This window comes from Notamacropus eugenii, chromosome 3 (genome assembly GCF_028372415.1).
Source record: "Notamacropus eugenii isolate mMacEug1 chromosome 3, mMacEug1.pri_v2, whole genome shotgun sequence".
Taxonomy (NCBI): domain Eukaryota; kingdom Metazoa; phylum Chordata; class Mammalia; order Diprotodontia; family Macropodidae; genus Notamacropus; species Notamacropus eugenii.
Genome location: NC_092874.1, coordinates 395,815,131 through 395,841,327, shown reverse-complemented (window position 1 = coordinate 395,841,327; position 26,197 = coordinate 395,815,131). Strand labels below are relative to the sequence as shown.

The 26,197-nt window shown below is 39.8% G+C and overlaps 1 protein-coding gene across 1 annotated transcript in view; it reads right to left on the bottom strand.

Annotated features, from left to right (window-relative positions):
* USP42 (ubiquitin specific peptidase 42) overlaps positions 1–14,652 on the bottom strand; it is a 77,677-nt gene extending 63,025 nt beyond the window's left edge. Inside the window, exon 1 of the mRNA XM_072597836.1 lies at positions 14,565–14,652. The gene's annotated coding sequence lies outside the window, so the exon portion shown is untranslated. The remainder of the gene's footprint in view (positions 1–14,564) is intronic.
* Between the last annotated feature and the right edge of the window lie 11,545 nt (positions 14,653–26,197).

The window sequence follows — 26,197 nt, the reverse complement described above, 5'->3', positions numbered from 1 at the left end:
GGCAATTCTCTGAGATAATAAGTTGTAGAGAAAAGTGCCTACCAATGTCTGTTGGCATTGGTAGGAGGAGTTCTCTCACCACTAGGCTATGATCTGCCAGAAAATCTCTCAATACATCCCAAAGGAGGCATTTTGAAAGAAATAGTTTCATGAATACCCATGTGTTCATATGCTGATCCTTGACTAGAGTTTGTTAATCTAATTTATTTCCCCCCTAGCTCTAGCTATATGTTAAACCAAAGAAAACAATGTATTTTACTTTTCAGAGGAAAGTCAATAATTAATTTTTCTGAGTTGCACATTGTTTTCTCTGCCCTTATTATATCTAGAAGATTAGGTAGTCTCTTAGGTCCATACTGTTGATTTATGATCCTCTGTATGTGTTAATAATATACTAGGACAAATGAATCTTTGCATCAGGCATTCAGATTCATTCTGTGATGGTTCACAAATGCCCCCAATATATATTCTGCATTTCAATATAAGGAAAAAACAGAGAGGAGGTAAATTTTACTTTCCTCCAAAATTCTATAATTTTCATGTTCAAGATAGTTCTGGCATTATATTTCTCCAGAGAATGTGTGCTTAGTTAATATCAGTTATGAAAAGAAAAAACAAAATTTAAAAGTGATTCTTGTCTCTCAGTAGAGAGCACCAAAAGAAAGTTAACCTAGTTCACTAACTATACACAAAACTAAGATTTCGGGGGGGGGAGGAGCCAAGATGGCGGAGTAGAAAGATACACATAAGCTAGCTCCAAACCCACAGCCCATAAAATACCTGTAAAGAAGAACTCCCAACAAATTCTGGAGCAGTGGAAGCCACACAACAATGGAGCAGAGGAGTTTTCTGTTCCAGAGAGCCCTGAAAAACTGACACGAAAGGTCCGTCGCGCACCTGACCTGGAGCAGAGCCCAGCCCTGCCTTGGCCTCTTGGCACCAAGAGGAGAAGATCTGAGCAGGCTGCAGGGAGAGAATCTCCAGCCACAGTGCAAGTCCCTCCACCCACAGGCGCCAAAGGTCAGTGAGAGAGTTTGGCTGGCTGAGAGGGGAGTAGAGTATCTCCATAACTCAGGCTCCCTTGGGAGGCAGCAGCAGATAGGGGCTCCCAAAGCAGGCAGGAGCTCAGATCCATTGCTGAAGGTCTCCTTGTAAACACCCTGAGGGAACTGAGCCCTGTGTGGGGGCCCTGCCCCCACCCAAGCACCTGAATTTAATCTCACACTAAAGAGCAGCCCTGCCCCTGCCAAAGCCCTAAGGCTGGGAAGCAGCATTTGAATCTCAGACCCCAATTGCTGGCTGGGCAGAACTGGAGGCGAGGTGGGTGTGGAAAGGACACTCAGAAGTCAAGTCACTGGCTGGGAAAATGCCCAGAAAAGAGAAAAAAAATAAAACCATAGAAGGTTACTTTCTTGGTGAACAGATATCTCCTCCCATCCTTTCAAATGAGGAAGAACAATGCTTACCATCAGGAAAAGACATAAACGTCAAGGCTTCTGTATCCCAAACATCCAAAATAAATATTCAATGGGCTCAGGCCATGGAAGAGCTCAAAAAGGATTTTGAAAATCAAGTTAGAGAGGTGAAGGAAAAACTGGGAAGAGAAATGAAAGAGATGCAAGAAAAGCCTGAAAAGCAGGTCAACACCTTGCTAAAGGAGACCCAAAAAAATGCTGAAGAAAATAACACCTTGAAAAATAGGCTAACTCAATTGGCAAAAGAGGTTCAAGAAGCCAAAGAGGAGAAGAATGCTTTCAAAAGCAGAATCAGCCAGATGGAAAAGGAGATTCAAAAGCTCACTGAAGAAAATAATTCTTTCAAAATTAGAATGGAACAGATGGAGGCTAATGACTTTATGAGAAGCCAAGAAATCACAAAACAAAACCAAAAGAATGAAAAAATGGAAGATAATGTGAAATATCTCATTGGAAAAACAACTGATCTGGAAAATAGGTCCAGGAGAGACAATTTAAAAATTATGGGACTACCTGAAAGCCATGATCAAAAAAAGAGCCTAGACATCATCTTTCATGAAATTATCAAGGAAAACTGCCCTGAGATTCTAGAACCAGAGGGCTAAATAAGTATTCAAGGAATCCACCAATCACCGCCTGAAAAAGATCCAAAAAGAGAAACTCCTAGGAACATTGTGGCCAAATTCCAGAGTTCCCAGATCAAGGAGAAAATATTGCAAGCAGCTAGAAAGAAACAATTCAAGTATTGTGGAAATACAATCAGGATAACACAAGATCTAGCAGCTTCCACATTAAGGGATCGAAGGGCGTGGAATAGGATATTCCAGAAGTCAAAGGAGCTAGGACTAAAACCAAGAATCACCTACCCAGCAAAACTGACTATAATACTTCAGGGGAAAAAATGGTCTTTCAATGAAACAGAGGACTTTCAAGCATTCTTGATGAAAAGACCAGAGCTGAAAAGAAAATTTGACTTTCAAACACAAGAATGAAGAGAAGCATGAAAAGGTAAACAGCAAAGAGAAGTCATAAGGGACTCACTAAAGTTGAACTGTTTACATTCCTACATGGAAAGACAATATTTGTAACTCTCGAAACTTTTCAGTATCTGGGTACTAGGTGGGATTACACACACACACACACGCACACGCACACAGAGACAAAGAGCACAGAGTGAATGGAATAGGATGGGATCATATCTTAAAAAAATGAAATTAAGAGGTGAGAGAGAAATATATTGGGAGAAGAAAGGGAGAAATGGAATGGGGCAAATTATCTCATAAAAGAGGCAAGTAAAAGACTTTTCAGTGGAGGGAAAAAGGGGGGAGGTGAGAGAAAAAACATGAAGCTTACTCTCATCACATTCGAGTAAAGGAAGGAATAAAATGCACACTCATTTTGGTATGAAAACCTATCTTACAATACAGGAAAGTGGGGGAGAAGGGGATAAGCAGGGTGGGGGGGAAGATGGAAGGAAGGGCAATGGGAGGAGGAAGCAATTTGAAGTCAACACTTGGGGAGGGACAGGATCAAAAGAGAGAATAGATGCAATGAGGGGCAGGATAGGATGGAGGGAAATATAGTTAGTCTTACACAACACAACTATTATGGAAGTCATTTGCAAAACTACACAGATATGGCCTATATTGAATTGCTTGCCTTCCCAAAGGGAATGGGTGGGGAGAGAGGGATGATGAGAAGTTGGAACTCAAAGTTTTAGGAACAACTGTTGAGTACTGTTCTTGCTACTAGGAAACAAGAAATACAGGTAATGGGGTATAGAAAGTTATCTGGCCCTACAGGACAAAAGAGAAGATGGGGACAAGGGAAGGGAGGGATGATAGAAGAGAGGGCAGATTGGTGATAGGGGCAATTAGAATGCTCAGTGTTCTGGGGTGGGGAGAGGGGACAAATGGGGAGAAAATTTGGAACCCAAAATTTTGTGAAAATGAATGTAAAAAGTTAAATAATTAAAATAAAAAAATAAGATTTCTGCAAGGTTGAAGCCTTCGTGTACACACTATGTTGTGTTGATGTGTAAGATAGCATAGTTTAAAATCTCTGGGGGATAAAAGCAAACTTGAACTATCTGAAATCAGGCTTCAGCCTTGGAACTTATTCACAATCTACTAGATTTTATGAGGCAAGCAAATATGGGAGTTGATGGGATGACAAAAGATGGATTCTTTGTAAGGTGAAATATGAAAACACATGAAAAACAAATTACCGGAAATACAAGTCCTAAAAACTGAAAAATTCAATTCATCTCATCTAAAGATTCAAAGTAAATGAAAATGACATCAATTTTAGGTGACAGATGCCAATAAACAGAAAATGAAAAAAAACTTGCCCCTATGTGTCTACAAGTTATCCCTTAATTAGCCACAGAACAGCAGAGAACCCTCTGCCTCAGAGGAAACATTCCTAAATTGAAATTTGATCTAGGATCTTTTTATTGGATTCTAAGATCTCTCCTCTTTCTCCTGGTGTCCTCTCATTTTACAGCAAAAGGAACACTCTAAGGGTCTTGAGGGAGTGGTATGTACAAGACTAAAAGTGGAGAACATATCTTAAGCATTCCAAAGGAGTCAACAGGACTTCCCTGAAGGGAAGGAGTTCATTCCAGGACTATCATCTGATAGATAATCTCGCCACTGAACCCAGTTGGTCCTGGAGAAGCCAGTGAGGCTGTGACTTTGTGCCTCCCTCCCTCCTTCAAATCAAAGTCAATTGCAAGTCATGGCATCATCTCTCTAATATCATAATCCTCTTGGAGAATGAAGGACAAACCACAACCTGTGAGTAGTCTGAGCTGCTTGAATGGGGACCCAGCTGGCCAGTTCCAGCTGGGCAACTCAGCTCCTCCTCTCTTCCCTTCTCCTTCCCAACCCTCCCTTCCTCTCACCTGAGTGTGTTCTGCCCAGAGGAAGATAAATTTGGCTGGTGGAAAGCTACCTTGTTAACTTGGTGTTTATGGCTAGATTTTCTCCTCAAAGATTGGATCTTAAATTCAATTCACTCTGGATCTCATGGATTGGACAATAATAGGTCCCTGCTCATGCACCATTTAATGGTTAATTTTTGGCTCTCCTGGCTCAGAATGAATGTAAATAGAAACTGTTTCTCTTTTGGCCAGCAACCCTGAGGGTCTTTCCCTCCCAGTTTGATTTTTTTTTTTAATTAAAAGGGTCATCCCTTGATTCACTTCTTAAAGAGGCTTATTCACTGAATGGGCATTGCCTCACTCAAACTGAGAACCTAAAAAGACTAGCATAAAAGCGCCAAGGTCTCCCACTGTAATTTAGGCCGTCTCCAGTCCTCCTGATAGATATCTGGCCACTGGACCCAGGTGGCTCTGAAGGAGAAAGTGATGCTGGTGACCTTGCACAGCCTCCCTTACTCAAATCAAAGTCAACTCATCATCTCCCTGATGTCATGGTCCTCTTCAAGAACAAGGGACAAATCACAAGAATCTACAATACTGCCATAAGATATATATTTCAAAATACATCCATCACCTTAAAATCTAAATAAAACCATTTGGTCAAACCACACGATGGCTTAAAAAAAAGAGTGGTTTGACAGAAAAACTTCTTTCAATACAATCAAACCCAGGATACAGGTATTTTGAAAGAAATGATCTCTTTACATATTGGGGCATACATAGGGGGCATCTGGGATTTAGGTTTTGAAGTCAATGACTCCTATAGGTACAAAGAAAAGTCAAATCTATGCCTTAACTTTTTTGTCATTTTCTGTGTCACATAGACATGATTACTATCCCAGAGATAATAATCACTTTTGCATTTCTGATTTTTTTTTCCTGAAAGAATCCTAAAATCTAGTAATCCCTCTCCAGAAGTCAATTGTCTTCGTTATGCTGCAAAGAGGGAGGTCCTGTTGGCTCTGTTTTTAGTGCAACTGCAAATGCTTTATGGCTGTGTTGAGAAGCCAGGAAGCTGAGGCAACCCAAGATTTTATGGTTTTTGGTTGAATGAATGAATAATACAAAATATCAACAGAGGGCAATCTGTATCCTTTGCTATCAGCTACCACATCTGTAAGGGTGGTTAAAGCAACCAAACTCTGATTACCCAAATCAGTCATTACTGGATTAGCTGTATATGAGGTTAGCAAAAAAAGAAAAAAAATATTAAGCCAAAGTAGATAATTCACTACCTTTACCATATCATGTGCATTTATGTACATAATGTCTATAACCAATTCATACCACTGTGGGAAACAAGGAAGAACTTCTGTTTCCACAGCTTTGGGTGATCAGAGTTGTGACCTAGCATGGTCAGGTTAGAGATCAGAAACTTGTGCACAGGCTTGATGAGGTATTTGGGGGAAAGCCTATCAGAGAGGAGAACATGAAGTCATGTGGCAATGGACAGTGTCACAGGAGGTCCAAAATTCGGAACAGTATAAGAAGCTTCCATCATTCTGAACATATTGTAGTGTTCCTATAATCCTTCTGGGGAGGCTGCCCGCAGACGTAAAGCTTTCCTGATTGCACAATAGGCATTGTTCTTTGTTTAAGGTGAGCATGTTTCTCACAGTTGGGGGCTTGTTAGTTGGGCTCATTTCTCACACCATCTCCTTCTACTTAAAGTAATTAACCTAAAAGTAGAAAGAAATCAATCAAAAGATATTTATTAAGTATTAACTAGATGTTAAGTACTTACCCTACCTATGCTTCTCCACTGTCTCAATGCAGCTCTCTAGATTCTAGCTCCCTGTCTTCATCTGCCACATTTCTGTCCCTGTGGGTACCCTTGATTCTCCTACCCCTTGCCTTTCCAGCACACTGATATGTGTTATCTTCCTCCATTAAAATATATTCCTCCATTAGAGTATAATCTTTTTGAGGTCAGGAACTATCTTTTTCTTTGTATTTGTACTCCCAATGCTTAACCCCTAGGGCCTGGTGCTTAGTGAATGCTTTGACTGATAAATAAATTCTGACTGATTAATGACCAGAAAAGATGAAAAGCCAATGCCTTGAGAAACAAAGACCCTCATGCCATCCCTGCAACTTCCAGCAGCAAGCAGGAATTATAAGATTCCTGATTTTCCATCCTCTTCCTCTTCCAGTCCTTGAAGCAGAATTCAAAGCATCTAGGAGTTCCTCAGATGAATCCTAGGAGGTTGTGGAATCACTGAACTTCAGAGAAAGGAAACTACTAGGAGAAAGGGCAACTTGAAGGGAAGACATTGTAAAGATAGAAGATGAGAGAAGAGAGAAATAGCAGCCCTGCTGGGTCCCAGAGAATGACCATTCCATATATTTTTCCTGTCAATATGCTGGGGTTTGCTTTAGGAAAATCAACTGTGGGATTGTTAAGTCACCTTTCACTTAACCTTTCTAATAAACCAGTTTCCTTATCTCTAAAATGGGGATAATGACACTTATATTACCTATCTCATTGGGTTCTTTCAGGGAAAACACTTGATAGACATTAGAGGGGTGCTATTATTAAGTAATGGAAATAATACAGAGTTGAGAATTACAAAACCTGGATTCTAGTCTGGTCTTTCTCCACTGTGTGAGAAACATGCTCATTCTAAAAAAAGAACAATACTGGTTGTGCAGCCAAGGAAAGTTCTCATTTTATTTTAGCCAACTATTCTACATCCAAATGGAGACCATGCTTGCTCAGACAAATGCTGGCCTTTTTATATGGTTCTCAATTCAAATTTCCCCTCCTTTGCTCTCCATTGGCTAGATGTAGCCTCCTGAACCTCCCACTTTACATGTTTTCCTCCCTGAAAGGTTCCCCCTCAAACAGCTCATTAAGCATGCAAACAAACTTCTGACCTTTTACCTGGTCAGAAGTCTGTGATTAGAACCAGTCACCTCTGACTTACATTCTGCTATCACTCAAAACTGGGAGGAGCTTTAATCCTGTGGAAACAGAATTCCTTCTTTTGTTTCCCACAACTGACTGGTGACTTTGAGCAAATCAACCTGTTTGTGCCTGTTTCCTAATGTGTGAAATAGAGTTAGATAAGATGATCTCCAAGTTTCTTCCCAGCTCTAAAATTGTATGATTCTGTGACACCGAAAAAGGATCTAATTTCGCTAAACTGCTTCTGCCTCCCTAAGTACAACCGTCGGGAGGAAGTAAGGATCTTGACTATAGTCCTGGTGTCTCCTTTCCTGATTTCTAAACTTCTCAAAACAGCCTTGCTTGACTGCTTCTGTCAGATAGAGGAGTCATCTGGACCTAGGATTACTGATACCCCTTCTTAATCTCTTTTCCTTTCCCACCCATGTCTACCTGATCTATAAGGGAATAGATTGTCCTGCAACAATCACAGGAGTGGCTCTCTCTAAGTCATTGCTGGCAAAATTCTTGCTAGAGTTCTCCTTAATAGGCTGATCCTTCACCTGGAATGGTCATATACCTGAGAGCCAATGTGGCTTCAGAAAGGGTCGAGGAAGAGCTGATAAAATGTTTGCTGCCTGACAACTCCAAGAGAAATGCCAGGAGCAGAACAGAGGTCTGTACATAATGTTTGTAGATCTGACCAAGGCCTTTGCACTGTTAGTCATGAGGGCTTATGGAAAATTATGTCAAAATTTGGCTGCCTGGAGAAGTTCATCAGTATTGTAGTCAATTTCATGATGGCATGTTTGCCCGGGTTTTGGATAGTGGACAATGCTCTTGTGACTTCTCAGTCACCAAGAGAGTGAAATAGGGCTGTGTGCTTGCTCCCATGCTTTTCAGCATGATGTTTTTAGCCATGTTGTCAAATGCTCTCAATGAGGGCATCAAGGTTACCTACTGTACTGATGATAAGTTCTTCAATTTGAAAAGGCTACAAGCCAAGATCAAAGTGGAGGGAGTGCTAGTGCATGATTTTCTGTTGGCAGATGACTGTGCACTCAATGCAACCTCTGAAGCTGAGATGCAACAAAGTATAGATCAACTCTCTGCTGCCTGTGCTAATTTTGGCCTAATAATTAACACCAAGAAAACACAGGTGCTCTATCAGCCACCACCACACCATCCATCCGTGGAACCATCGACTACAACAAATGGAGAAGTTTTGAATACTGTGGGATAAGTTCACTTATCTTGGTAGTGTACTTTCCAGGGATGTACACATTGACAATGAGGTTGATGCACACATTGCCAGAGTTTAGCTCAGTGTTTGGGAGTCTCCAAAGAAAAGTCTGGGAGACAGGAGGTATTAGACTGACTACCAAACTGAAAGTCTGCAGAGCTGTTGTGTTGACTTCATTGTTGTATGCCTATGAAACATGGATAGTCTACCAGCGCCATGCCAGGAAACTGAATCGCTTCCATTTGAACTGTCTTAGGAAGATTCTGAGGATCACCTGGCAGGATAAGGTACCAGACACTGAAGTCCTTGCACGAGCTGAACTGCCAAGTATTTAAACTATGCTTCAGAGAGCACAACTCTGATGGGCTGGCCACATTGTTAGATTGCAAGATATGCACTTGCCAAAAAGACTATTTTATGGAGAACTCACATGGGGCAGGCAATCACATGGTGGTCAGAAGAAGCAATACAAGGATACTCTCAAGGTCTCTCTCAAGAACTTTGGATTTGGGGAGCCAAGATGGTGGAGTAATAGCATGCACTTTCTAGAGCGCTGTCCCCAAGCCCAGCCAAATACCTATAAAAAAATGGCTCTAAGCAAATTCTGGAGCTGCAGAACCCACAGAATGATGGAGGAAAGCAGATATCCAGCCCAAAACAGCCTGAAAGATCATCAGGAAGTGTCTATTGAGCCACACTGGGAGCAGAGCGCAGTCCAGTGTGGGCCGTGCCAGCACAGATAGGACCTGAGCAGGCCTTGGGGAGACTGAATCTTTCATGCCTATGTCAGTTTCCAGACTTCAGGACCCCAAAATGCTGAGGACAAATTGGAAGGTCAGTGGGAAAAGCCTGTGGGACCAGTGCAGGAGAGTGGAGTGGTCCTGCCCCAGCCTCAGGGCGGCAGAGGGGGGAAGGGACGAAAGAACCGACAGCAGCAATAGCAGTGGCAGCTATAGCCACTGTATCTGGAGCTCTGGACCCCCAGATTGTGGGGGGATAGAGTAGCTGACATTACACCCCCTACCCCATCTAGAAGCAGAGAACTACCTTGACAAAGAGTTTAAAAGTCAAGTAAATGCCTAGGGAAATGAGCAAAAACCAGGAAAAATAATCAGACTGCAGAATCTTACTTTGGAGATAAGGATGAGCAAAGTATGCAAACAGAAGAAAACAAAGTCAAAGCTCCTCCATCAAAAGCCTCTAAGAAAAATATGAATTGGTCTCATGCCATGGAGGAGCTTAAAAGGGATTTTCAAAATCAAGTAAGAGAAGTAGAGCAAAAACTAGGAAGAGAAATGAGAGTGAAGCAAGAAAATTATGAAAAACAAATCAACTGCTTGCTAAAGGAAACCCAAACAAATGCTGAAGAAAATAACACTTTAAAAAATAGACTAACCCAAATGGCAAAAGAGATCCAAAGAGCCAATGAGGAAAAGAAGGCCCTAAAAAGCAGAACTGGCCAGATGGAAAAGGAGGTCCAAAAGCTCACTGAAGAAAATAATTCCTTAAAGATTAGAATGGAGCAGATGGAAGGTGATGACTTCATGAAAAATCATGAAATTATAAAACAAAACCAAAGGAATGAAAAAATATCAGAATGTAAAATATCTCATTGGAAAAACAACTGACCTGGAAAATAGATCCAGAAGACAAAATTTAAAAATTATGGGGCTACCTGAAAGCCACAATAAAAAAAGAGCCTAGATACCATCTTTCATGAAATTATCAAGGAAAACTACCCTGATATTCTAGAATCAGAAGGTAAAATAAATATTAAAAGAATCCACTGATCACCTCCTGAAAGAGATCCAAAAAGAACAACTCCTAGGAGTATTGTAGCCAGATTCCAGAGTTCCCAAGTCAAGGAGAAAATATTGCAAGCAGTCAGAAAGAAATGATTCGAGTATTGTGGAAATACAATCAGGATAACACAAGATCTAGCAGCTTCTACATTAAGGGATCACTGGGCCTGGAATATGATATTCCAGAAGTCAAAAGAGCTAGGATTAAAATCAAGAATCACCTACCCAGCAAAGCAGGGGAAAAATGGTCGTTCAATGAAATAGAGGACTTTCAAGCATCCTTGATGAAAAGACCAGAACTAAATAGAAAATTTGACTTTCAAATACAAGAATCAAGAGAAGCATGAAAAGGTAAACAGGAAAGAGAAGTCATAAGGGACTTACTAAAGTTGAACTGTTTACATTCCTACATGGAAAGATAGTATTTGTAACTCTTGAGACTTTTCTCAGTATTTGGGTAGTTGGAGGGATTATATATACATATAGATAAAGGGCACAGGGTGAATAGGAAGGGATGATATCTAAAAAAAATAAAATTAAGGGGTGAGAGAGGAATATATTGGGAGGAGAAAGGGAGAAAGGGAATGGGGCAAATTATCTCCCATAAAACAGGGAAGAAAAAGCTTTTTTCAATGGAGGGGAAAAGGGGGGAGGTAAGAGGGAAAAAGCAAAGCTTACTCTCATCACATTTGGTTTAAAGAGGGAATAATATGCACACTCAATTTGCTATCAAAATCTATCTTACACTACAGGAAAGTAGGGAAGAAGGGAATAAGTGGGGTGTGGAGAGGATGATAGAAGGGAGGGCAAATGGGAGGATAATGGGAGGGTAATTAGAAGTAAACTCTTTTGGGGAGGGACAAGGTCAAAAGAGAGAATAGAACAAATGGGGGGCAGGATAGGATAGAGGGAAATATAGTTAGTCTTTCACAACATGACTTTTATGGAAGTTTTTTGTATAACTACACATGTATAACCTATATTGAATTACTTGCCTTCTCAGTGGGGATGGGTGTGGAGGGAGGAAGGGAGAGAAGTGAGAACTCAAAAGTTTTAAAAAAGAATGTTAAAAATTGTTTTTACATGCAACTGGGAAATAAGAAATACAGGTAATGGGATACAGAAATCTATCATGTCCTACAGGAAAATAGAGAAGATAGGGATAAGGGAAGGGAGGGGTGTGACAAAAGGAAGGGCAGATTGGGGAAAGGAGTAATCAGAATGCATGCTATCTTGGGGTGGGGGGAGGGGAGAGATGGGGAGAAAATTTGGAATACAAAATCTTGTGGAAACTAAAAATAAATAACTTTTTAAAAAACCCACCAAAAAAAAAAAGAATTTTGGATTTGACTGTGCAACATGGGAGACACTGGCACAGGACCACTCAGCATAGTGTGCCCACATCAGAAAGGGTGCTATGTTCTATGCAAAACAGAATTGAAATAGCACGATGTAAACGTAGGATGCACAAATTTGGAGTACCCCCCTCAAAAATTCATACGGATTATCTGTGCCCAACCTGTGGTAGAGCATTCCAAGCTCATATTGGTCTGATCAGCCACTGTCAGACACATTGAAACTTCACTTTATCATAGTGATGTCATTTTGGTCCTCTTTGAAAATGAAGGACAACAACCAAAAAAAAAAAAACCAAACCCCAAAACCCTGATCTACACTCTGAATCCACTGCCCTGCCAGGTTTAAACTCCAAAAAACAAAAATGCCTCCCAGGATAAACTCATTATTCCTAAACTCACCACCAAGCTTCTAATTCAACCCCTGATTGACCCTACCCTCCTGAGGCTCCTCTCCCTCACACCGGAGGACTGGAGAGAGGAAGACCAAACTCCTCTCAATGCTTCCTTTTATAGAAGGGCAGCAACTGGACTTAGCTCACTCCACTGTGCATCTGCTGCTCTGTCTGGTTTCAGTTCCACAGAACAGAATGTGCCTAGCTGGGTACCCCCTGCTATCCCATTCCCCCACTCCTGCCTCCTTTAGTGTTTGTCCCTCTCTTTAGATTGTAAGCTCCTTGAGGGTAGAGATTGTCTGTTTTTATTAATTTATCCCCAGCACTTAGAACAGTGCTTACATAGTAGGCACTTTATAAATGCTTATTAGATTGGACTTTCCTTCTCCAGTACTCTGTGACTCCCTTACTAAACCTTAACCAGCAGGTTTAAAAGCAAAAGTAGAAAACAAATTCAGCCATAATACAGTAATCAGGGTAAAGTTAATTGGAAATGTGAATAGGCAGACGCTTGCTAGTTAGCTTAATGTAAACTGATTTATGGTTCCCCAGGCCTGCTTTTGGCCAGGACTCACTGTCCCCCAAGGGAATCTTCTGGTCTGGATTTCAGTAATGTAGTCAGTCAGTCTCTAGCCCCAAGAAGGCCCTCTTTGAATTAGAATTGGTCCATCCGGGTACTACAGCCCAAATTCACTCTCAGCCAGTGAAAAACTCTCCTAGTTCCTTGTAGAAGTTTCTGGTGTTCCACTTGCATTCCTATCTAATCTCTTGGCTAACTACCTCCTACTCTCCGCCAGAATCAAGGAGGAAGTAAAAATAATAAACACATAGAAGGGAGAAATGTAAAGAAGGGAAGGTACTACCACGGTATGGCACTGTGCTGTGTGTTTTACAAATGTCTCATCCTCACAACAACCCTGGGAGGTAGGTGCTATAGATCCAATTTTACAGTTGAGGAAACTGAAGCAAGAGTTAAATGACTTGCTCGGGGTCACATAAGCTAATCTGAGGTTGAACGTGAACTCAGGTCCTCCTGACTACAGGCCCAGAGCTCTGTCCTCTGTCACCTAGCTGCCTCAACTAGAGTTAAAGTTGTTAGGTTTTAACTTTTTTAATCACTTAGGAAGACAGAATAATTCAGTGTAGCATTTATTAGTTCACTGTCAAAAGTCACAAAAGACAATCTTTTCCATTTCAGTTAACAGAGACCAAAAGAAATAGCTCACCTAAATTTATCTCCAAAAAAGGGTCCTATGAACCTATGAATTTATTTCTCTGAGATTCACTGAGCTCTCAGGCAATAGAAAAAGTTGTTAAAATCCCTCTGGAAGAACTTTATAAATCATAATCAATGTTGTGAATGAATGACTATGACAAGGTAGAAGCCTGTTATTCCTCTTCAGACAGCAAGTAAATTGTTTAAGGAGCAACTTTGCACATAATCTTCAAAAAACAAGGAAATAATCCACATCTTCAAATCCCTCATTGAAATTTCATTTCAAGGAAGCCGAGAAAAACAAACTGTTTTAAAAGTTATCACTTATTTTTATGAAAAGTGTACCACAGTAAATGAAGAAAACAAAACTCTTCTGTCCTTACTTATAAAAACTGTACCTTCTCTTTGGCTCAAGTCCAGAGAATCTTAGCTCTCACTTATCAGAACTGCTCTTTAATGACATGCACTCAGTTAAAATATTGCCAGAATTTATTATAATGTGTTTTAACTCCTTTGTAAAGTATTCCAGTAACAATCTTTTGCAAATTCTGTTTTTCTCAGATGTAGTGAAGAAAAATCTTGCCTCTGGCTAGGAAATATATAATATTGATCTAAGGCTTCTTTTGGGGAAGTGGGGAGCATGAAAAATTATTTTGAAAAGTAAATGGTTAACAGCCAAAAGAATGTTGGCTTTAGAACCAGAGAACCTGGGTTTGAAGCCCTCTTCTGCTACTGACCATGTGTCTTAGACAAGTCCCTCTCTTCTCAGAACCATGCATTTTCTTCACAAAAGATGAGTTGGACAAGATGACCTTTGAAGGTGCTTCTAAGGTATACCGAAATTAAAAGTACCCCACCTTAACATTCACTGCTGTTAAAGACTATTAATTCCAACTTGTCTTTTTTTTTTTTTTTTTAACTAAACCAATTTGAGATTTAAAATATGTTCATTCTGTTATTGCCTCATTCCTAAAAGTTCTGGTGAATATAAGAGGCTGCTATAGCTATGCCTCTAAAGTCACAACTAGCCTCAAGTCTGAACATGGATTCAATTCAATAACATTTAAGTATACTTTCTGTGCAAAGACCCCAGATAGGTTCTCAGTACTTAAAGATTAAAAAAACCCACTAGATCAGAAATTGGTCAGTTAAACATCCAATTTACCCTGAGAATATCACAGTGTTTGGGGTGAGCAACTGCAAGATATTAAAACACTTCTATCTCCTCTTCCCCGTAATCAACTCACCTGAGATGAACTCTTGAAGAAGTCACAATTGTCTCAAAAAGGTTTGTCTGGTTTAGGGGTGTAGAATCAAAGAAAATTGATGGGAATATAAATTCACTGAAGGTCAGAAGCACCTCAGACAGTAGTAACCACCAAGAATCAGTTTTCCTGTAGCAAAGATAAAGCCACAAGGATTATCAGCAGAGAGATTTTATTTATACCCTCAGCAACTAGCCCCACTTAAGTAAGTTTGAATTCCAAATTTTCATCTCAATACCAGTGGAAATCAGAGAACTTTAATTAAGGGGACAGAAATATTAGGGAAAGGAAATTCATACCCATGAATTCACAAATCTGTACAAAGAATGAGTGAACAGCTTAAACTACTTAAATCCTATAGTAAGAGCAGTCAAAGGAGAGAAATAAAGAGAATAAAGACTGAAGGAGAGTTGAGTGAAGATAAATATAAAGATGTACACAGATACAGGGGAATACCGGGGAAACAAAGGGTAAGGCAGAAAGTCAAAGACAGAAGTGGATAAAGGGTAAACTCCTAAAGAACTACATAGACAGACATACTCAAAAATCCTGTGAGGATGGATACCTGATATAGACATAAATGGTGATATCATAAGCAAATTAGAGGAGCATGGAAGAAATTACCTTCAAGAGAAGAAAAGAGTGCATGTCTAAACAAGTGAGAGAAATGTAAATCGAAAATTAAATTGACAATTTTGATTATATAAAATTGAAAAGACTTTGTACAAACAAATCCAATGTAATTAAAATTTGAAGGGAAACAAGTAACTGGGAAGAAAATCTGTGCAGAAAGTTTCCCTGATAAAGGTCTTATATTCAAGATATATCAGTAACTGATTCAAATTTCTAAGACTTAAGTACCACTCCCAAACCATCAACAACCATATGAACAAAAAATGTTCCAGGTAATTAATAATTAGAAAAGTAGGTTTTACCTCCCATTCAATCAGATTTGCAAAGATTAAAAAAAGGAAAATGTTAAATATTTGGGGATAGAAGAAACAAGAGAATGGCAAAGACAAGAGACTTCCAAGAAAATTAGAAATAACAAGGGAATGTTCATGCAAAAATGGGATGATAAAATGACAAAAATTGTAGCGATTTAACAGAAGCTGGAGAGATTAAGAAAAGATGGCAAGAACACACACACAAACACACACACACACACACAAACTACATAAGAATGATCTTAACATCACCAATAAACATGATCTTGTGGCTACTGATCTAGAGCCAGACATACTGGAGAAGGAAGTCAAATGGGCCTTAGGAAATACTGCCTTAGGGATTACCGCTGACCTATTTATATTTATAATCCTAAAAGATAATGCTGTTAAAGTACTGCACTCAATATTTTAGAAAATGTGGAAAACTCAACAGTGGCCCCTTAATTGGAAAACATCAGTTTACTTTCCAATCCTAAAGAAGGGCAATGCCAAGGAATGTTTAAATTACCAAACAATTGCTCTCATTTCACATGCCTGAAAGGTTATGCTTAAGATTCTGTAAACTAGGCTTCAGCAATATGTGAACCAAGAATTACCAGAAGAGCAGCTGCTTTTCAAAGAGGCGGAGGAACTAGAGACAAAATTGCCAACATTTTCTGGATTATGGAGAAAGCAAGGGAGTTCCAGAAAAACATCTAATTCTGACTCACTGACTACATGAAAGCCTCTGACTGTGGATCACAACAAAATGTGGCAAATCCTCAAAGAGATGGGAGTACCAGATCATCTTACTTGTCTCCTGAGGACCCTGTATGTAGGCCAAGAAGCAACAGCTGAAACAACTAATTGGTTTAAGATTGGGAAAAGAGCATGACAAGACTGTATATTGTTATTTATTTAACTTATATATACAGTACATCATATAAAATGCCTGGCTAGATGAATCAAAAGCTGGAACTAAGGCTGCAAATCTAAGATTTACAAATGATATCACTGTGGTGGCAGAAGATGAAAAAAACTTAAGAAACCTTTTGATGAGGGTGAAAGGGGACAGTGTAAAAGATGGTTTGAAGCTTAACATAAAAAAACCCCCCAAAACCCCAACATCTTGGCAACTACTCCATCACTTCCTGTCAAATAGAGGGAGAAGAAATGAAAGCAGTGTCAGATTTTATATTCTCAGGTTCCAAGATCCCTGCAAACAGAGGCTGTAGCCATGAAATGAAGAGATGTTTGTTCCTTGGTAGAAAAGCGATGGCAAATCTGGACAGCATACTAAAAAGCAGAGACATCACCTTATCAGCAAAGGTCCATATAGTTAAAGCTATGGTTTTTCTAGCAGCAATGTATAACCATGAGAGTTGGACTACAAGGAAAGCTGAGCCCCACAGAATCAATGCCTTTATATTGTGCTAGAGAAGACTTTTGAGAGTTCCTTGGAAAACAAGGAATCCAAATTGGTCAATACTTGAATTCAGGATATTAACTGGAAGGTCAAATACCGAAGCTGAAGCTCAAATATTTTGGCCACATAATGAGAAGACAAGACTCACTGATGCTGGGAAAGATTTAAGCAAAAAGAAAAAGGGGCCAGCAGAGGATGAGATGGATAGATAGTGTCATGGAAGCAAAGAACATTGGTTCAGACTTTGAGAGAGTTGAGGACAGAAGGGCCTAGTGAGCTATATATGGTCCATGGGGTCACAAAGAGTCTGACCCAACAGAACAACAACAACAAGGGGGAAAATAGGCCCACTTGTATAATGTTGCTGGAGCTGTTAATTGGTCCAGTCATTCTGGAAAGCAGTTTGGAACTATGCCCAAAAAAGTAGTAGACTGCATTTCCTTTGACCTAGCTATTAATACTACTAGGTCTGTACTCTAAAGTGATAAAAGAAAGAAGAAAAGGTCCTATATGTACTAATATTAACTCTTTTTGTAGTAGCAAAAATGGGAAACTAATGGGATACCCACTTATTGGAGAATGGCCAAATTGTGATGTGTGAATGTAATGGAATATTATTGTGCCCTGAAAATGACAAAATGGGCAGATTCAGAGGAAACTAGGAAGACCTCTGTGGACTTGTGCAGAGAGAAACAGTTTATTCAATGACAACATTATAGCGAAAAACACCTCTGAAAAACTTTAGAATTCTGATCAGTGCAATGAAAAACCATGAGCCTAGAGGATTGAAAATGAAATATGATACCTAGCTGCTACTAGAGGCATGATGAACTTAAAAATAAGATACACATTTTTGGATATGGCTAATGTGGGAATTTGTTTTGTTGGATTATACATATTTGTTGTGAGAGTTTTATCTTTTAAAAAAATTTTTCAACTGGGGAAAAGGAGGAGGAAAGAGATAACAAATACTTTAAAAATAAATACATAAGTAAACATATAACATTTATTTTTAAAAATTCATGTGGAGAAACAGAGTAAGGTAAATAACAAGGATACAGTTGTCAAAACGTATGAGCGTGGCCCCAAACCAGATTAAAACACAACAGAGAAATGTTTAACAAATCAATAAAAATACAATGCAATATAGATAATGTTATTTTGTGATTTTCTAAGTCAACATGGAATCTGCAGTTATCTGCTTGTATTTGATACCCTTGTTTCAGAATATGGCTATCAAAGACTTGTAAAGCTTATGTTTTTGAAACCATATGTATAAATGGGAATATCACCTTCTAGCACTTGCTCCCAAAGAACCCTGGCTGGGGATTTGGTGCTGGGGTTTTTGTCCAAGATCTAAAACCTTAAATAATTTTGATCCAGGAACTGTAGTGACCTAATTCTGAAACTACTCAACATCCTATACAATGTGTGACTCCAATCTACCTTTCCCACCTTATCTCATTTATTCAGCAATTCATTCTACAAACATCATTAAGTATCTACTGTCTGCAGAACACTGGGTTAGAATTGGATTTATCAGGTGTTCGAGGAGAGTTAGATAAATTTACATAAGACTTGAGGAGTTTATTAACTGTCATAGCAATAAAACAGAAACAATGATATCTTTAATAACACATGACAAATGCATCAGCGTGCCCCTCCTCCTTTTTTCTATCCTGTTCTAAAAAAAAAACAAAAAAACCCAAAAAACCTAGCCTTACAGATTCCGGTGTGACTAGACCAATATCTACTAGGGCTTCTCCCTCCCCATACCACCCACAAGGGTTAGGAAAAGGTGCCCTGAAAATGATAAAACTTAACACAGGCCAAGCTCAAAGCAATAATAACTGGCATTTGTATATTCTTTTAAACTTTGCAAAATATTTTACATAATCTCATTTGGGCCTTACAATAACCATGTGAGGTAAATACTACAAATATTAACCCCATTTTATGGGGAACTGAAGCTAATAGAGTTAAATAAATGACTTATTATCATTCATCTAGTGTCTGAGGCAATACTTGAACCCAGGTCTCCCTAATTCCAAACCTATCCATAACCAAAGGCATTAGGTCACACTGCCTTTTGAGTATGTAGGTACTCAATAAATATTTGTTGAACATAATTTCATATTAACAAGTAGGAGAGAGAGTCCCTGAAGAGAAGCAGTTTCCTCCCTTCCTTCCCTTGTATTTCTATCTATTCAGAGAATGGGCCAGCAGCTCCCTTCAGAAGTTACATTCCATCCTACCCCACTCTCACTCCTCCTTCCAACTCCCAACTTGTTTCACTCTCAAACTCCTGAAATTCATTCAAGACTTAGCCACAGACAGCTTCCAAAGAGCTCAGCTAATTCACCTCTTGATCAGAAAGACATCTGCTCTTCACAAAGGGTCAGGAAGTAAAAGGGCCTTTTACAGTTAGTTTAACACCTCATTAACACGTTGTGATTATATTTTGGGCCTGGAGATGGCAACCAAAGTGAAGAGGGAATCCTTCCTTTATACAAATAAATTATCATAAACATTATTCTCATTATGTGATTCCTTATTCTCTGTGCACCAAGGTGCTTTCAATCAAATGATAATTCCCTCTATTTTTCATATCATCAACATTAACTCTGTCTTGAATAATATAACTACTCCATAAGAAAAGGATCCTATTAAGCACAACATTGCCCAATATAGTTGACATAATGGAACATGTGTGTAGACAGGCTGAGAGGGGCCATCCCGTGAAGGGTTGGTTGAGTTGGCCTCACCACTTCTAGAGAAACACAAGGTTTCAGAAGTACTCATGTCTGAAGAACCTGGAACTTTGGGAATAACGCAGCAAACTCTTGGTTGCCCATCTTGTAGGGAGTATATCCACTCTACAGCAGATAGTATTGGTTACTAAGCCAGGGAAATGGCTCATTCAGTGGACCTTACCCTCTGTAACATTCCAGCTCTCTCGGAATCATCATGCTAACTATGGGACTTTTTGTGAGGGGATGGAGTCCTATGGCCCAACTGGAAACAATTCCAATTTCAAGAATAGAGTGTATACTTTTAATGAGAATTTGTAAAAAGAACATCCTTTTTTTAACCATGTGTTCCAATTTTTGGTAAGAAAGAAACATGATCATCATGTGCACTGGTGAGATTTCAGAAGTGTTTTGGGAAGGTCCCTACTGAGTAACAAAATAATCTCTACCATCAACTTCCCTCTGATGCCTGAAAATATACCATGAGAGAGGCATTCATTTGAATGCCAGTGATCATTGCCACAGTGCCTGGCTCCTAGGTAGAGGGACTAGACCTATGATTTCATTGATAAAGAGAATTCCCAGGTGAGAAAAATCCTAACAAAGCAGGCTAGCACCTTCTGTACAACTAATGGTCTTAGAAAACTGCCTAGAGCACTGAGAAGATAAGTGATTTGTTCCGTTTGCTCCAGCCACTACAGTTAAGTCATAGATACGGGATTTAAACCTGGGATGAATCTTACTTGCTTCTAGGCTAGCTATATACCACAATGATATGGCGCCTCTCTTCTTGGCACACAGTAAGAACTTAATAAATGCTTTTTCATTCACATTTTCATTCATGGGGGATTATGCCTTATCAATGTTAACCTTAGCCAGAAGGAGTTTATCAGATCTTTCTTACTTTGACTGGAAGCTGAGACCAATTTCCCTACAATGAGAAAAGGTTAAGTTTGGATCCAGGATCCAGTGCCCAGAAAACAAGGTCTGTTGGTTAAGTCTTGAAACACGAGTTACCTAGGATCAAAGTAAGGATAATGACAAATGTTCATGCGTAGTAGGAAAAAAAACTTGTGATAACAACCATATTTTAAAGATAAACAACTCTGAATGATTTAAGAGCTCTGATGAATACGATCACTAACGGTGATTCCAGAGGACCAGGGATGAAATATGCTACTTGCCTCCTGACCAAGAAGCAGTAGACCTGAGGGGAAGTTCGGGACAGATATTTTTGAGACATGACCAAGGCAGGAATTTGTTCTGCTTGACTCTGCATAGTCTTACAAAACTTTTTTCTTTTTTAAAAAATTTTTCAGTGAGGATGGGGGAAGAAGTAGGTGGGAGAGAAAATAGATTTTTATTTGTTGAAGAAATGAAATGAACTGAAAAGTAAGAAACAGAAGATGACCAGCAAGTTAGAAAGGGGCTAGTTTGTAAAGAGATTTAAATGCCAAATGGAGAAGTTTGTATACATTCCTGTATTGTGTAATATCAAACCATGAAAGTATACTGAGTAAAGGGAGGATCATGACAAGTCGGACATGACAGAAATGGATGAACAACAAAACGGCCCAGCAGTGTAGACGAAGGAAGTACATCAGAGGCAATATGCTGGAGAAGGTGGGGAGGATGGAATCAAAAGGACACGTAGCAAAAGTGGCTTTGGTGAAGAGGAGGGTCATCTGTTTATCAGACTGGAGTAAAGGAGGAGATGAAGGTGATGGGATGAGTTTGGACAGGGGGAAGGGGGGATGTCTGATAGATATCTTACATCAACATATCCAAAACTGAACTCATTATCTTTTCCCCTAAACCCTTTCTAACTTTGCTATTTCTGTGGTGGGCACCACCATCATCTCAGTCACCTGGGCATGCAACCTAGGTATCATGCTTGACTCTTGACTTTCCATAGCCAATCAATTTCCAACTCCTAACATCTCTACTTTTGTAATATCTCATATATATGCTATCTTTTCTCCTCTGAAACTGCCACCACACTAGTGCAGGCCTTCATAATCTCATGCCTGCACCATTACAATAGCCTGCTTATTGATCTTCCTGCCTCCAGTCTCTCCCCACTCTAGTTCATCCTGCACGCATCTATTACATTAATCTTCCTAAAGTGAAAGTTTGACCATGTTATCTCCCTGTTTAATCAACTTCAGTGGTTCCCTATTGCTTGAAGTATCACATGTAAAATCTTCTGTTTGGCTTATAAATTCCTTCACAACCTGGCCTTTTCCTAGCCTTCCATTCTTCTTACACTTTACATTCTCTCCCCTTCTTGTACTCTGCGAGCCAGTGACACTGACCTTTTTGATGTTCCTCAAACATAAGGCTAAATCTCCCAACTCTGAGCATTTCACTGGCTGATGCAGAGTGAACAGAACCACGAATAATTTATATAAATAACATGTAAAATAAAACAACTTTCAAAGACTTCAGAGCTCTAACCAATGTAAGGATCAACCATGTCTCCAGAATATCCACAATCAATATTTACCCACTTCTTGACAGAGAGGTGATGGACGTAAGATGAAAAAGGAAACGCACACTTCTGGACATGGCTACTGTGTGACTTCATTTTGCATGACTATGTTTTGTTATAAGGGTTTTCTTTCTTTTTCTCAGCTTTTAATTGGGGAGGATGAGTTAAGGGGGAGGAGGGAGGCTAGCAATAAGGATGCCAAAAATAAAAAGGTCTTTGAAACAATTTTTAAAATTCATGTTAATTGAAAAATAAGATAAAATGAAAGATTAAAAAATAAAATGCATAGAAGAGAACAGAGGAAATTCATAAACACAGACAAGTAAGATGGTTTTGAAAGTATAATTTATTATATATTTTTGAAACAAGCATCATGAAATGGCAATTCATAGGTTTATATATCTTTGTGTTCTGCTATGTGTTTGGACATGCTTTTCTCTTAGTGCTTAAGTTCATAATTTTAAAAAGTTTAATGGAGGGAGAATGTCTTGTAAGTTGGAAGATTAAACAGCCAGTAAGATCTAGATTAGGTGATAAATTTAGATAGAGTGATCTTCAAAGCATGAGAGGTTGCTGAGTGACAGTGGTAAGGGGACAGAAGTGGCAATGGGGAGCAAATAGCATTCCAGTTCCCCAATCTGAGCCAGGGAGTTAAGTGTATTTGTTAGGATGCAGCTCATACTGAAAAGGATGGCCAGGTCTACACTGTCATGGGGGCAGGAAGGGGGCCCGGTAGCCAGAATTCAGTGACTGCCAGAAGATGAGAAGTGTAAAATGCAATTTACTGAGTACATATCTGCCTATTGGCCCTAACTTATTCTCCTTAATTATTTATGTCTCCCTCCTCTACTAAGAGTATGGTGGGCCCTGGAGATCAGTGTCCCCTGGCAGATATGAAGTTCTCATTGCCTATTCAAGCTTCTAGAGGCTTCAAGATCAATGAGATGGCTCCCTCTTTTTTGTTGTTGTTTGTTCTTCATTCTTGAAGAGGACAATGACATCAGGAAGGTGATGCTATGACTTGCAAGTGAATTAGATTGAAGTGAGGGAGGGCTGTGCAAAGTCACCAGCCTCACTTTCTCCTCCGGAGCCATCTGGGTCCAGTGGCAAGACAGAGATTAGGATGACTAGGGATGGCCCCCTGGCTCCCTCCTAATTTTGTGGGAAGTACAGAAAAACTTACACCTTGCTGAAGGTTAGAAGTAAACAAGTGAACCCAAGAGAAGTCATGGAGCTTCTGGGAGTGTGCATGCTAAATGAGGGAGAGATGATGGGAATGAAGTCCAACCACTTTGGGAGGCCACCTGGCATCCTGCTGCTGCTGCTGCCACTCTGAGTGAGGCACCAGAAAATACTATAACTGAACTAAGTTCAGTTACATGGCGGCTCCATGGAACAGGATGCAGAATATCTATCTATTAATGCCTGCAAAAATATGGAATTGGGGATGCTCCTACTTTCATGTCCCATAAATTGCTATGGCTGTCATACAAAGTTAGATCCTGAACCTTCAGTTCTTTAAGAGTGTTTGCCTTCTGTAGTTGGCATGTGTTTTCAGAAAAAACTGGTTTCTATTATATCATTCTCTGTGTCTGTTCTTGAGGAACTGACTGCATTAAGAAGGGAGGCTATGGTTGACAGAGACAGAGACAATAGACTGTCTAATCTCAGTGAATATCAACTGGGTGCTTGACTGACCAAAAGAGATTTTACTGATGCATATTATTATAGTTTCTTCAAAGTAGGGACAGTTTGGACTGTCCAGGACAGAGCCAGGAATTTTCTGGTGGGAGGAAGTTTGCTAAGTGAGTGGAAGTAAGACCAACTGGAGGCAGTGGCCTCAGGCAACTCTCCTCCCCTTTATTTCTACCCAGGCTTCATTGCTAATGATAGCTAGCCAGGATGTAGCCAAACACTCTATAAATATTACCTCATTTTATCCTCAGGTCAGCTAGGTGGCACGGTGGATAGAGTGCTGGGCTTGGAATCAGGAAGACCCATCCTTTCTTGAGTTCAAATCTTGCCTCAAACACTTATCAGCTGTGTGCTTCAGATTTCCCCTCTGTAAAATGAGCTAAAGATGAAATGGCAAACCACTCCAGTATGTTTGCCAAGAAAACCCCAAACAGCGACATAAAGAGTCAGGCATGACTGAAATGACACAACAACATTTTATCCTCACAAAACCCAGAGAGGTAGATGCGATTTCTCATTTTACAGATAAGGAAACTAAGACAGACTAAGGTTAAGTGACTTGTCCACAGTTACAAAACTAGTAAGTAGAGATCTGAACTCAGGTCTTCCTGCCTCCAAGTGTAGAGCTCAAGCTCAAGTCCCACCTGACTGCCAAGACAATAAAGAATCTATCTTTCTGAGATGGTAAAGTTAGAAAACCCTTGTGGTGCCTCTAGTTGTATACACACTCAGGGAAAACATTTGGCCAAATCAGTCAATTCAATGAGAATGCAAACTTATTCAAAACAATAGATGTGTAGAGGTTGTCCAGAAAACACTTGGTCAATAAGGCCTTTCTCCGGTGATTGAAGCCTTCTCTCTTAGGGGAAAACATTCCCAGTGACACCACATTTGACATTTTGTTCTAGCATTACACATCTCTCTGATGATATGAGCGCCTCACTCCTTACAGTGAGTGAATGGCTCACTCCAACCACACTAAAGATGATGGGCAGTTTCAGAGTACCTGGAACTGGGTCTTTAAAAAAGAGTCTCAGGAAGAACCAAAGCTGAGACAGAGAGGTATACACAGGGATTTCCTGCACAGTCTGTTGTCCCAAAGTCTCTCCAAGAAAATATAAGCCATGTAATCCACTTCCCCTAATATAGAGCAAATCTTGAGACCTCAGAGATGGGACAGATAGAGGCAGTAGCACAAAAGTAATGGGGTTCTGGAGGTGAGCTGGGAACCACAGCACTGTAAAACAGCATCAGTGAAAAAAGTAGTGGTGGGGCAATGGAGGACATGTTAGACAAGCAGATGAATTCTAGGACCAAACTTCCTGGATGGAGGAAGAGTTCTAGTACAAGAATATATTCCTGGGCTAAGCAGGTAACTACTACCTCAATGCAATCTAGCAGCAGCAGTGGCAGATCAATGGAAATGGACCAAGTATTAGAATCTCATTCCATGAAGGAGCCAAAGCTGAGGAGCTTTCAGGGAATAGGGTTGAACTTTTTACCAGTTATTTTGTTTGGCTGACCCCCAAGGATAGTGCTGTAAGTTTGGGGCACCTGTATTGACCCTGGGAGAAGTAGGGCTCACCAACAGGATGCATGACTCTTCAGCAACCCTATATGACACTCAAGGTAGTGCCCTAAGTCTTGAAGACAGTATCCTCGTGGAGACTGAGAGAAGAGAAAGAGAGGTGTTTTGATTTTCTAAGGACTTGGGTGCAAGACTTCTTGTATTTTTTTGTTGGTGAAGTAATTTCTGTTCTGTATTTGATAATGCTGTTACTTGCATTACTTGCAAGTACTTGCATGGGATTTGAAAGCCCTTTTTGTGAAGACCTAGACACAATTCAAATTTTGACTTTCAGAGGGGCACAAGCATGAGTATGATTAGTATGGAGCCCTCAAGTTTAAACCCATGCAAAGTAAGAGCTTTGGTTCTCACTCCTGGAATTACGAATAAAATTACTGACTTGAAACCACTAAAATAACTGTATTTATGGTCCTTACAAAGACAAGAAGTTACCATTTTGCTTTTTAACTGGATCAAGAGAGCATTATCTCACAGTGTGAGCAATTCCCTTTCCCTCTCTGAAAGCTGAATCCCTAATAGTCTACTAATAACCCCTGGAGGTCTCTGAGGAAGAGACAGGAATCTTAAAATTAAACCTAGGACACCTGCTGAGCTCCAAAGAAAGAATCTTTCCTATGAACTGCAGCAACATCTTACTAACTACAAAGTTACTACACGTGCCTAGAACTGAATTGATTTTATTCAGTATGGGCAGTTAAACCTAATTACATAACCCCCAATACCACTGAAGCACTTTTAA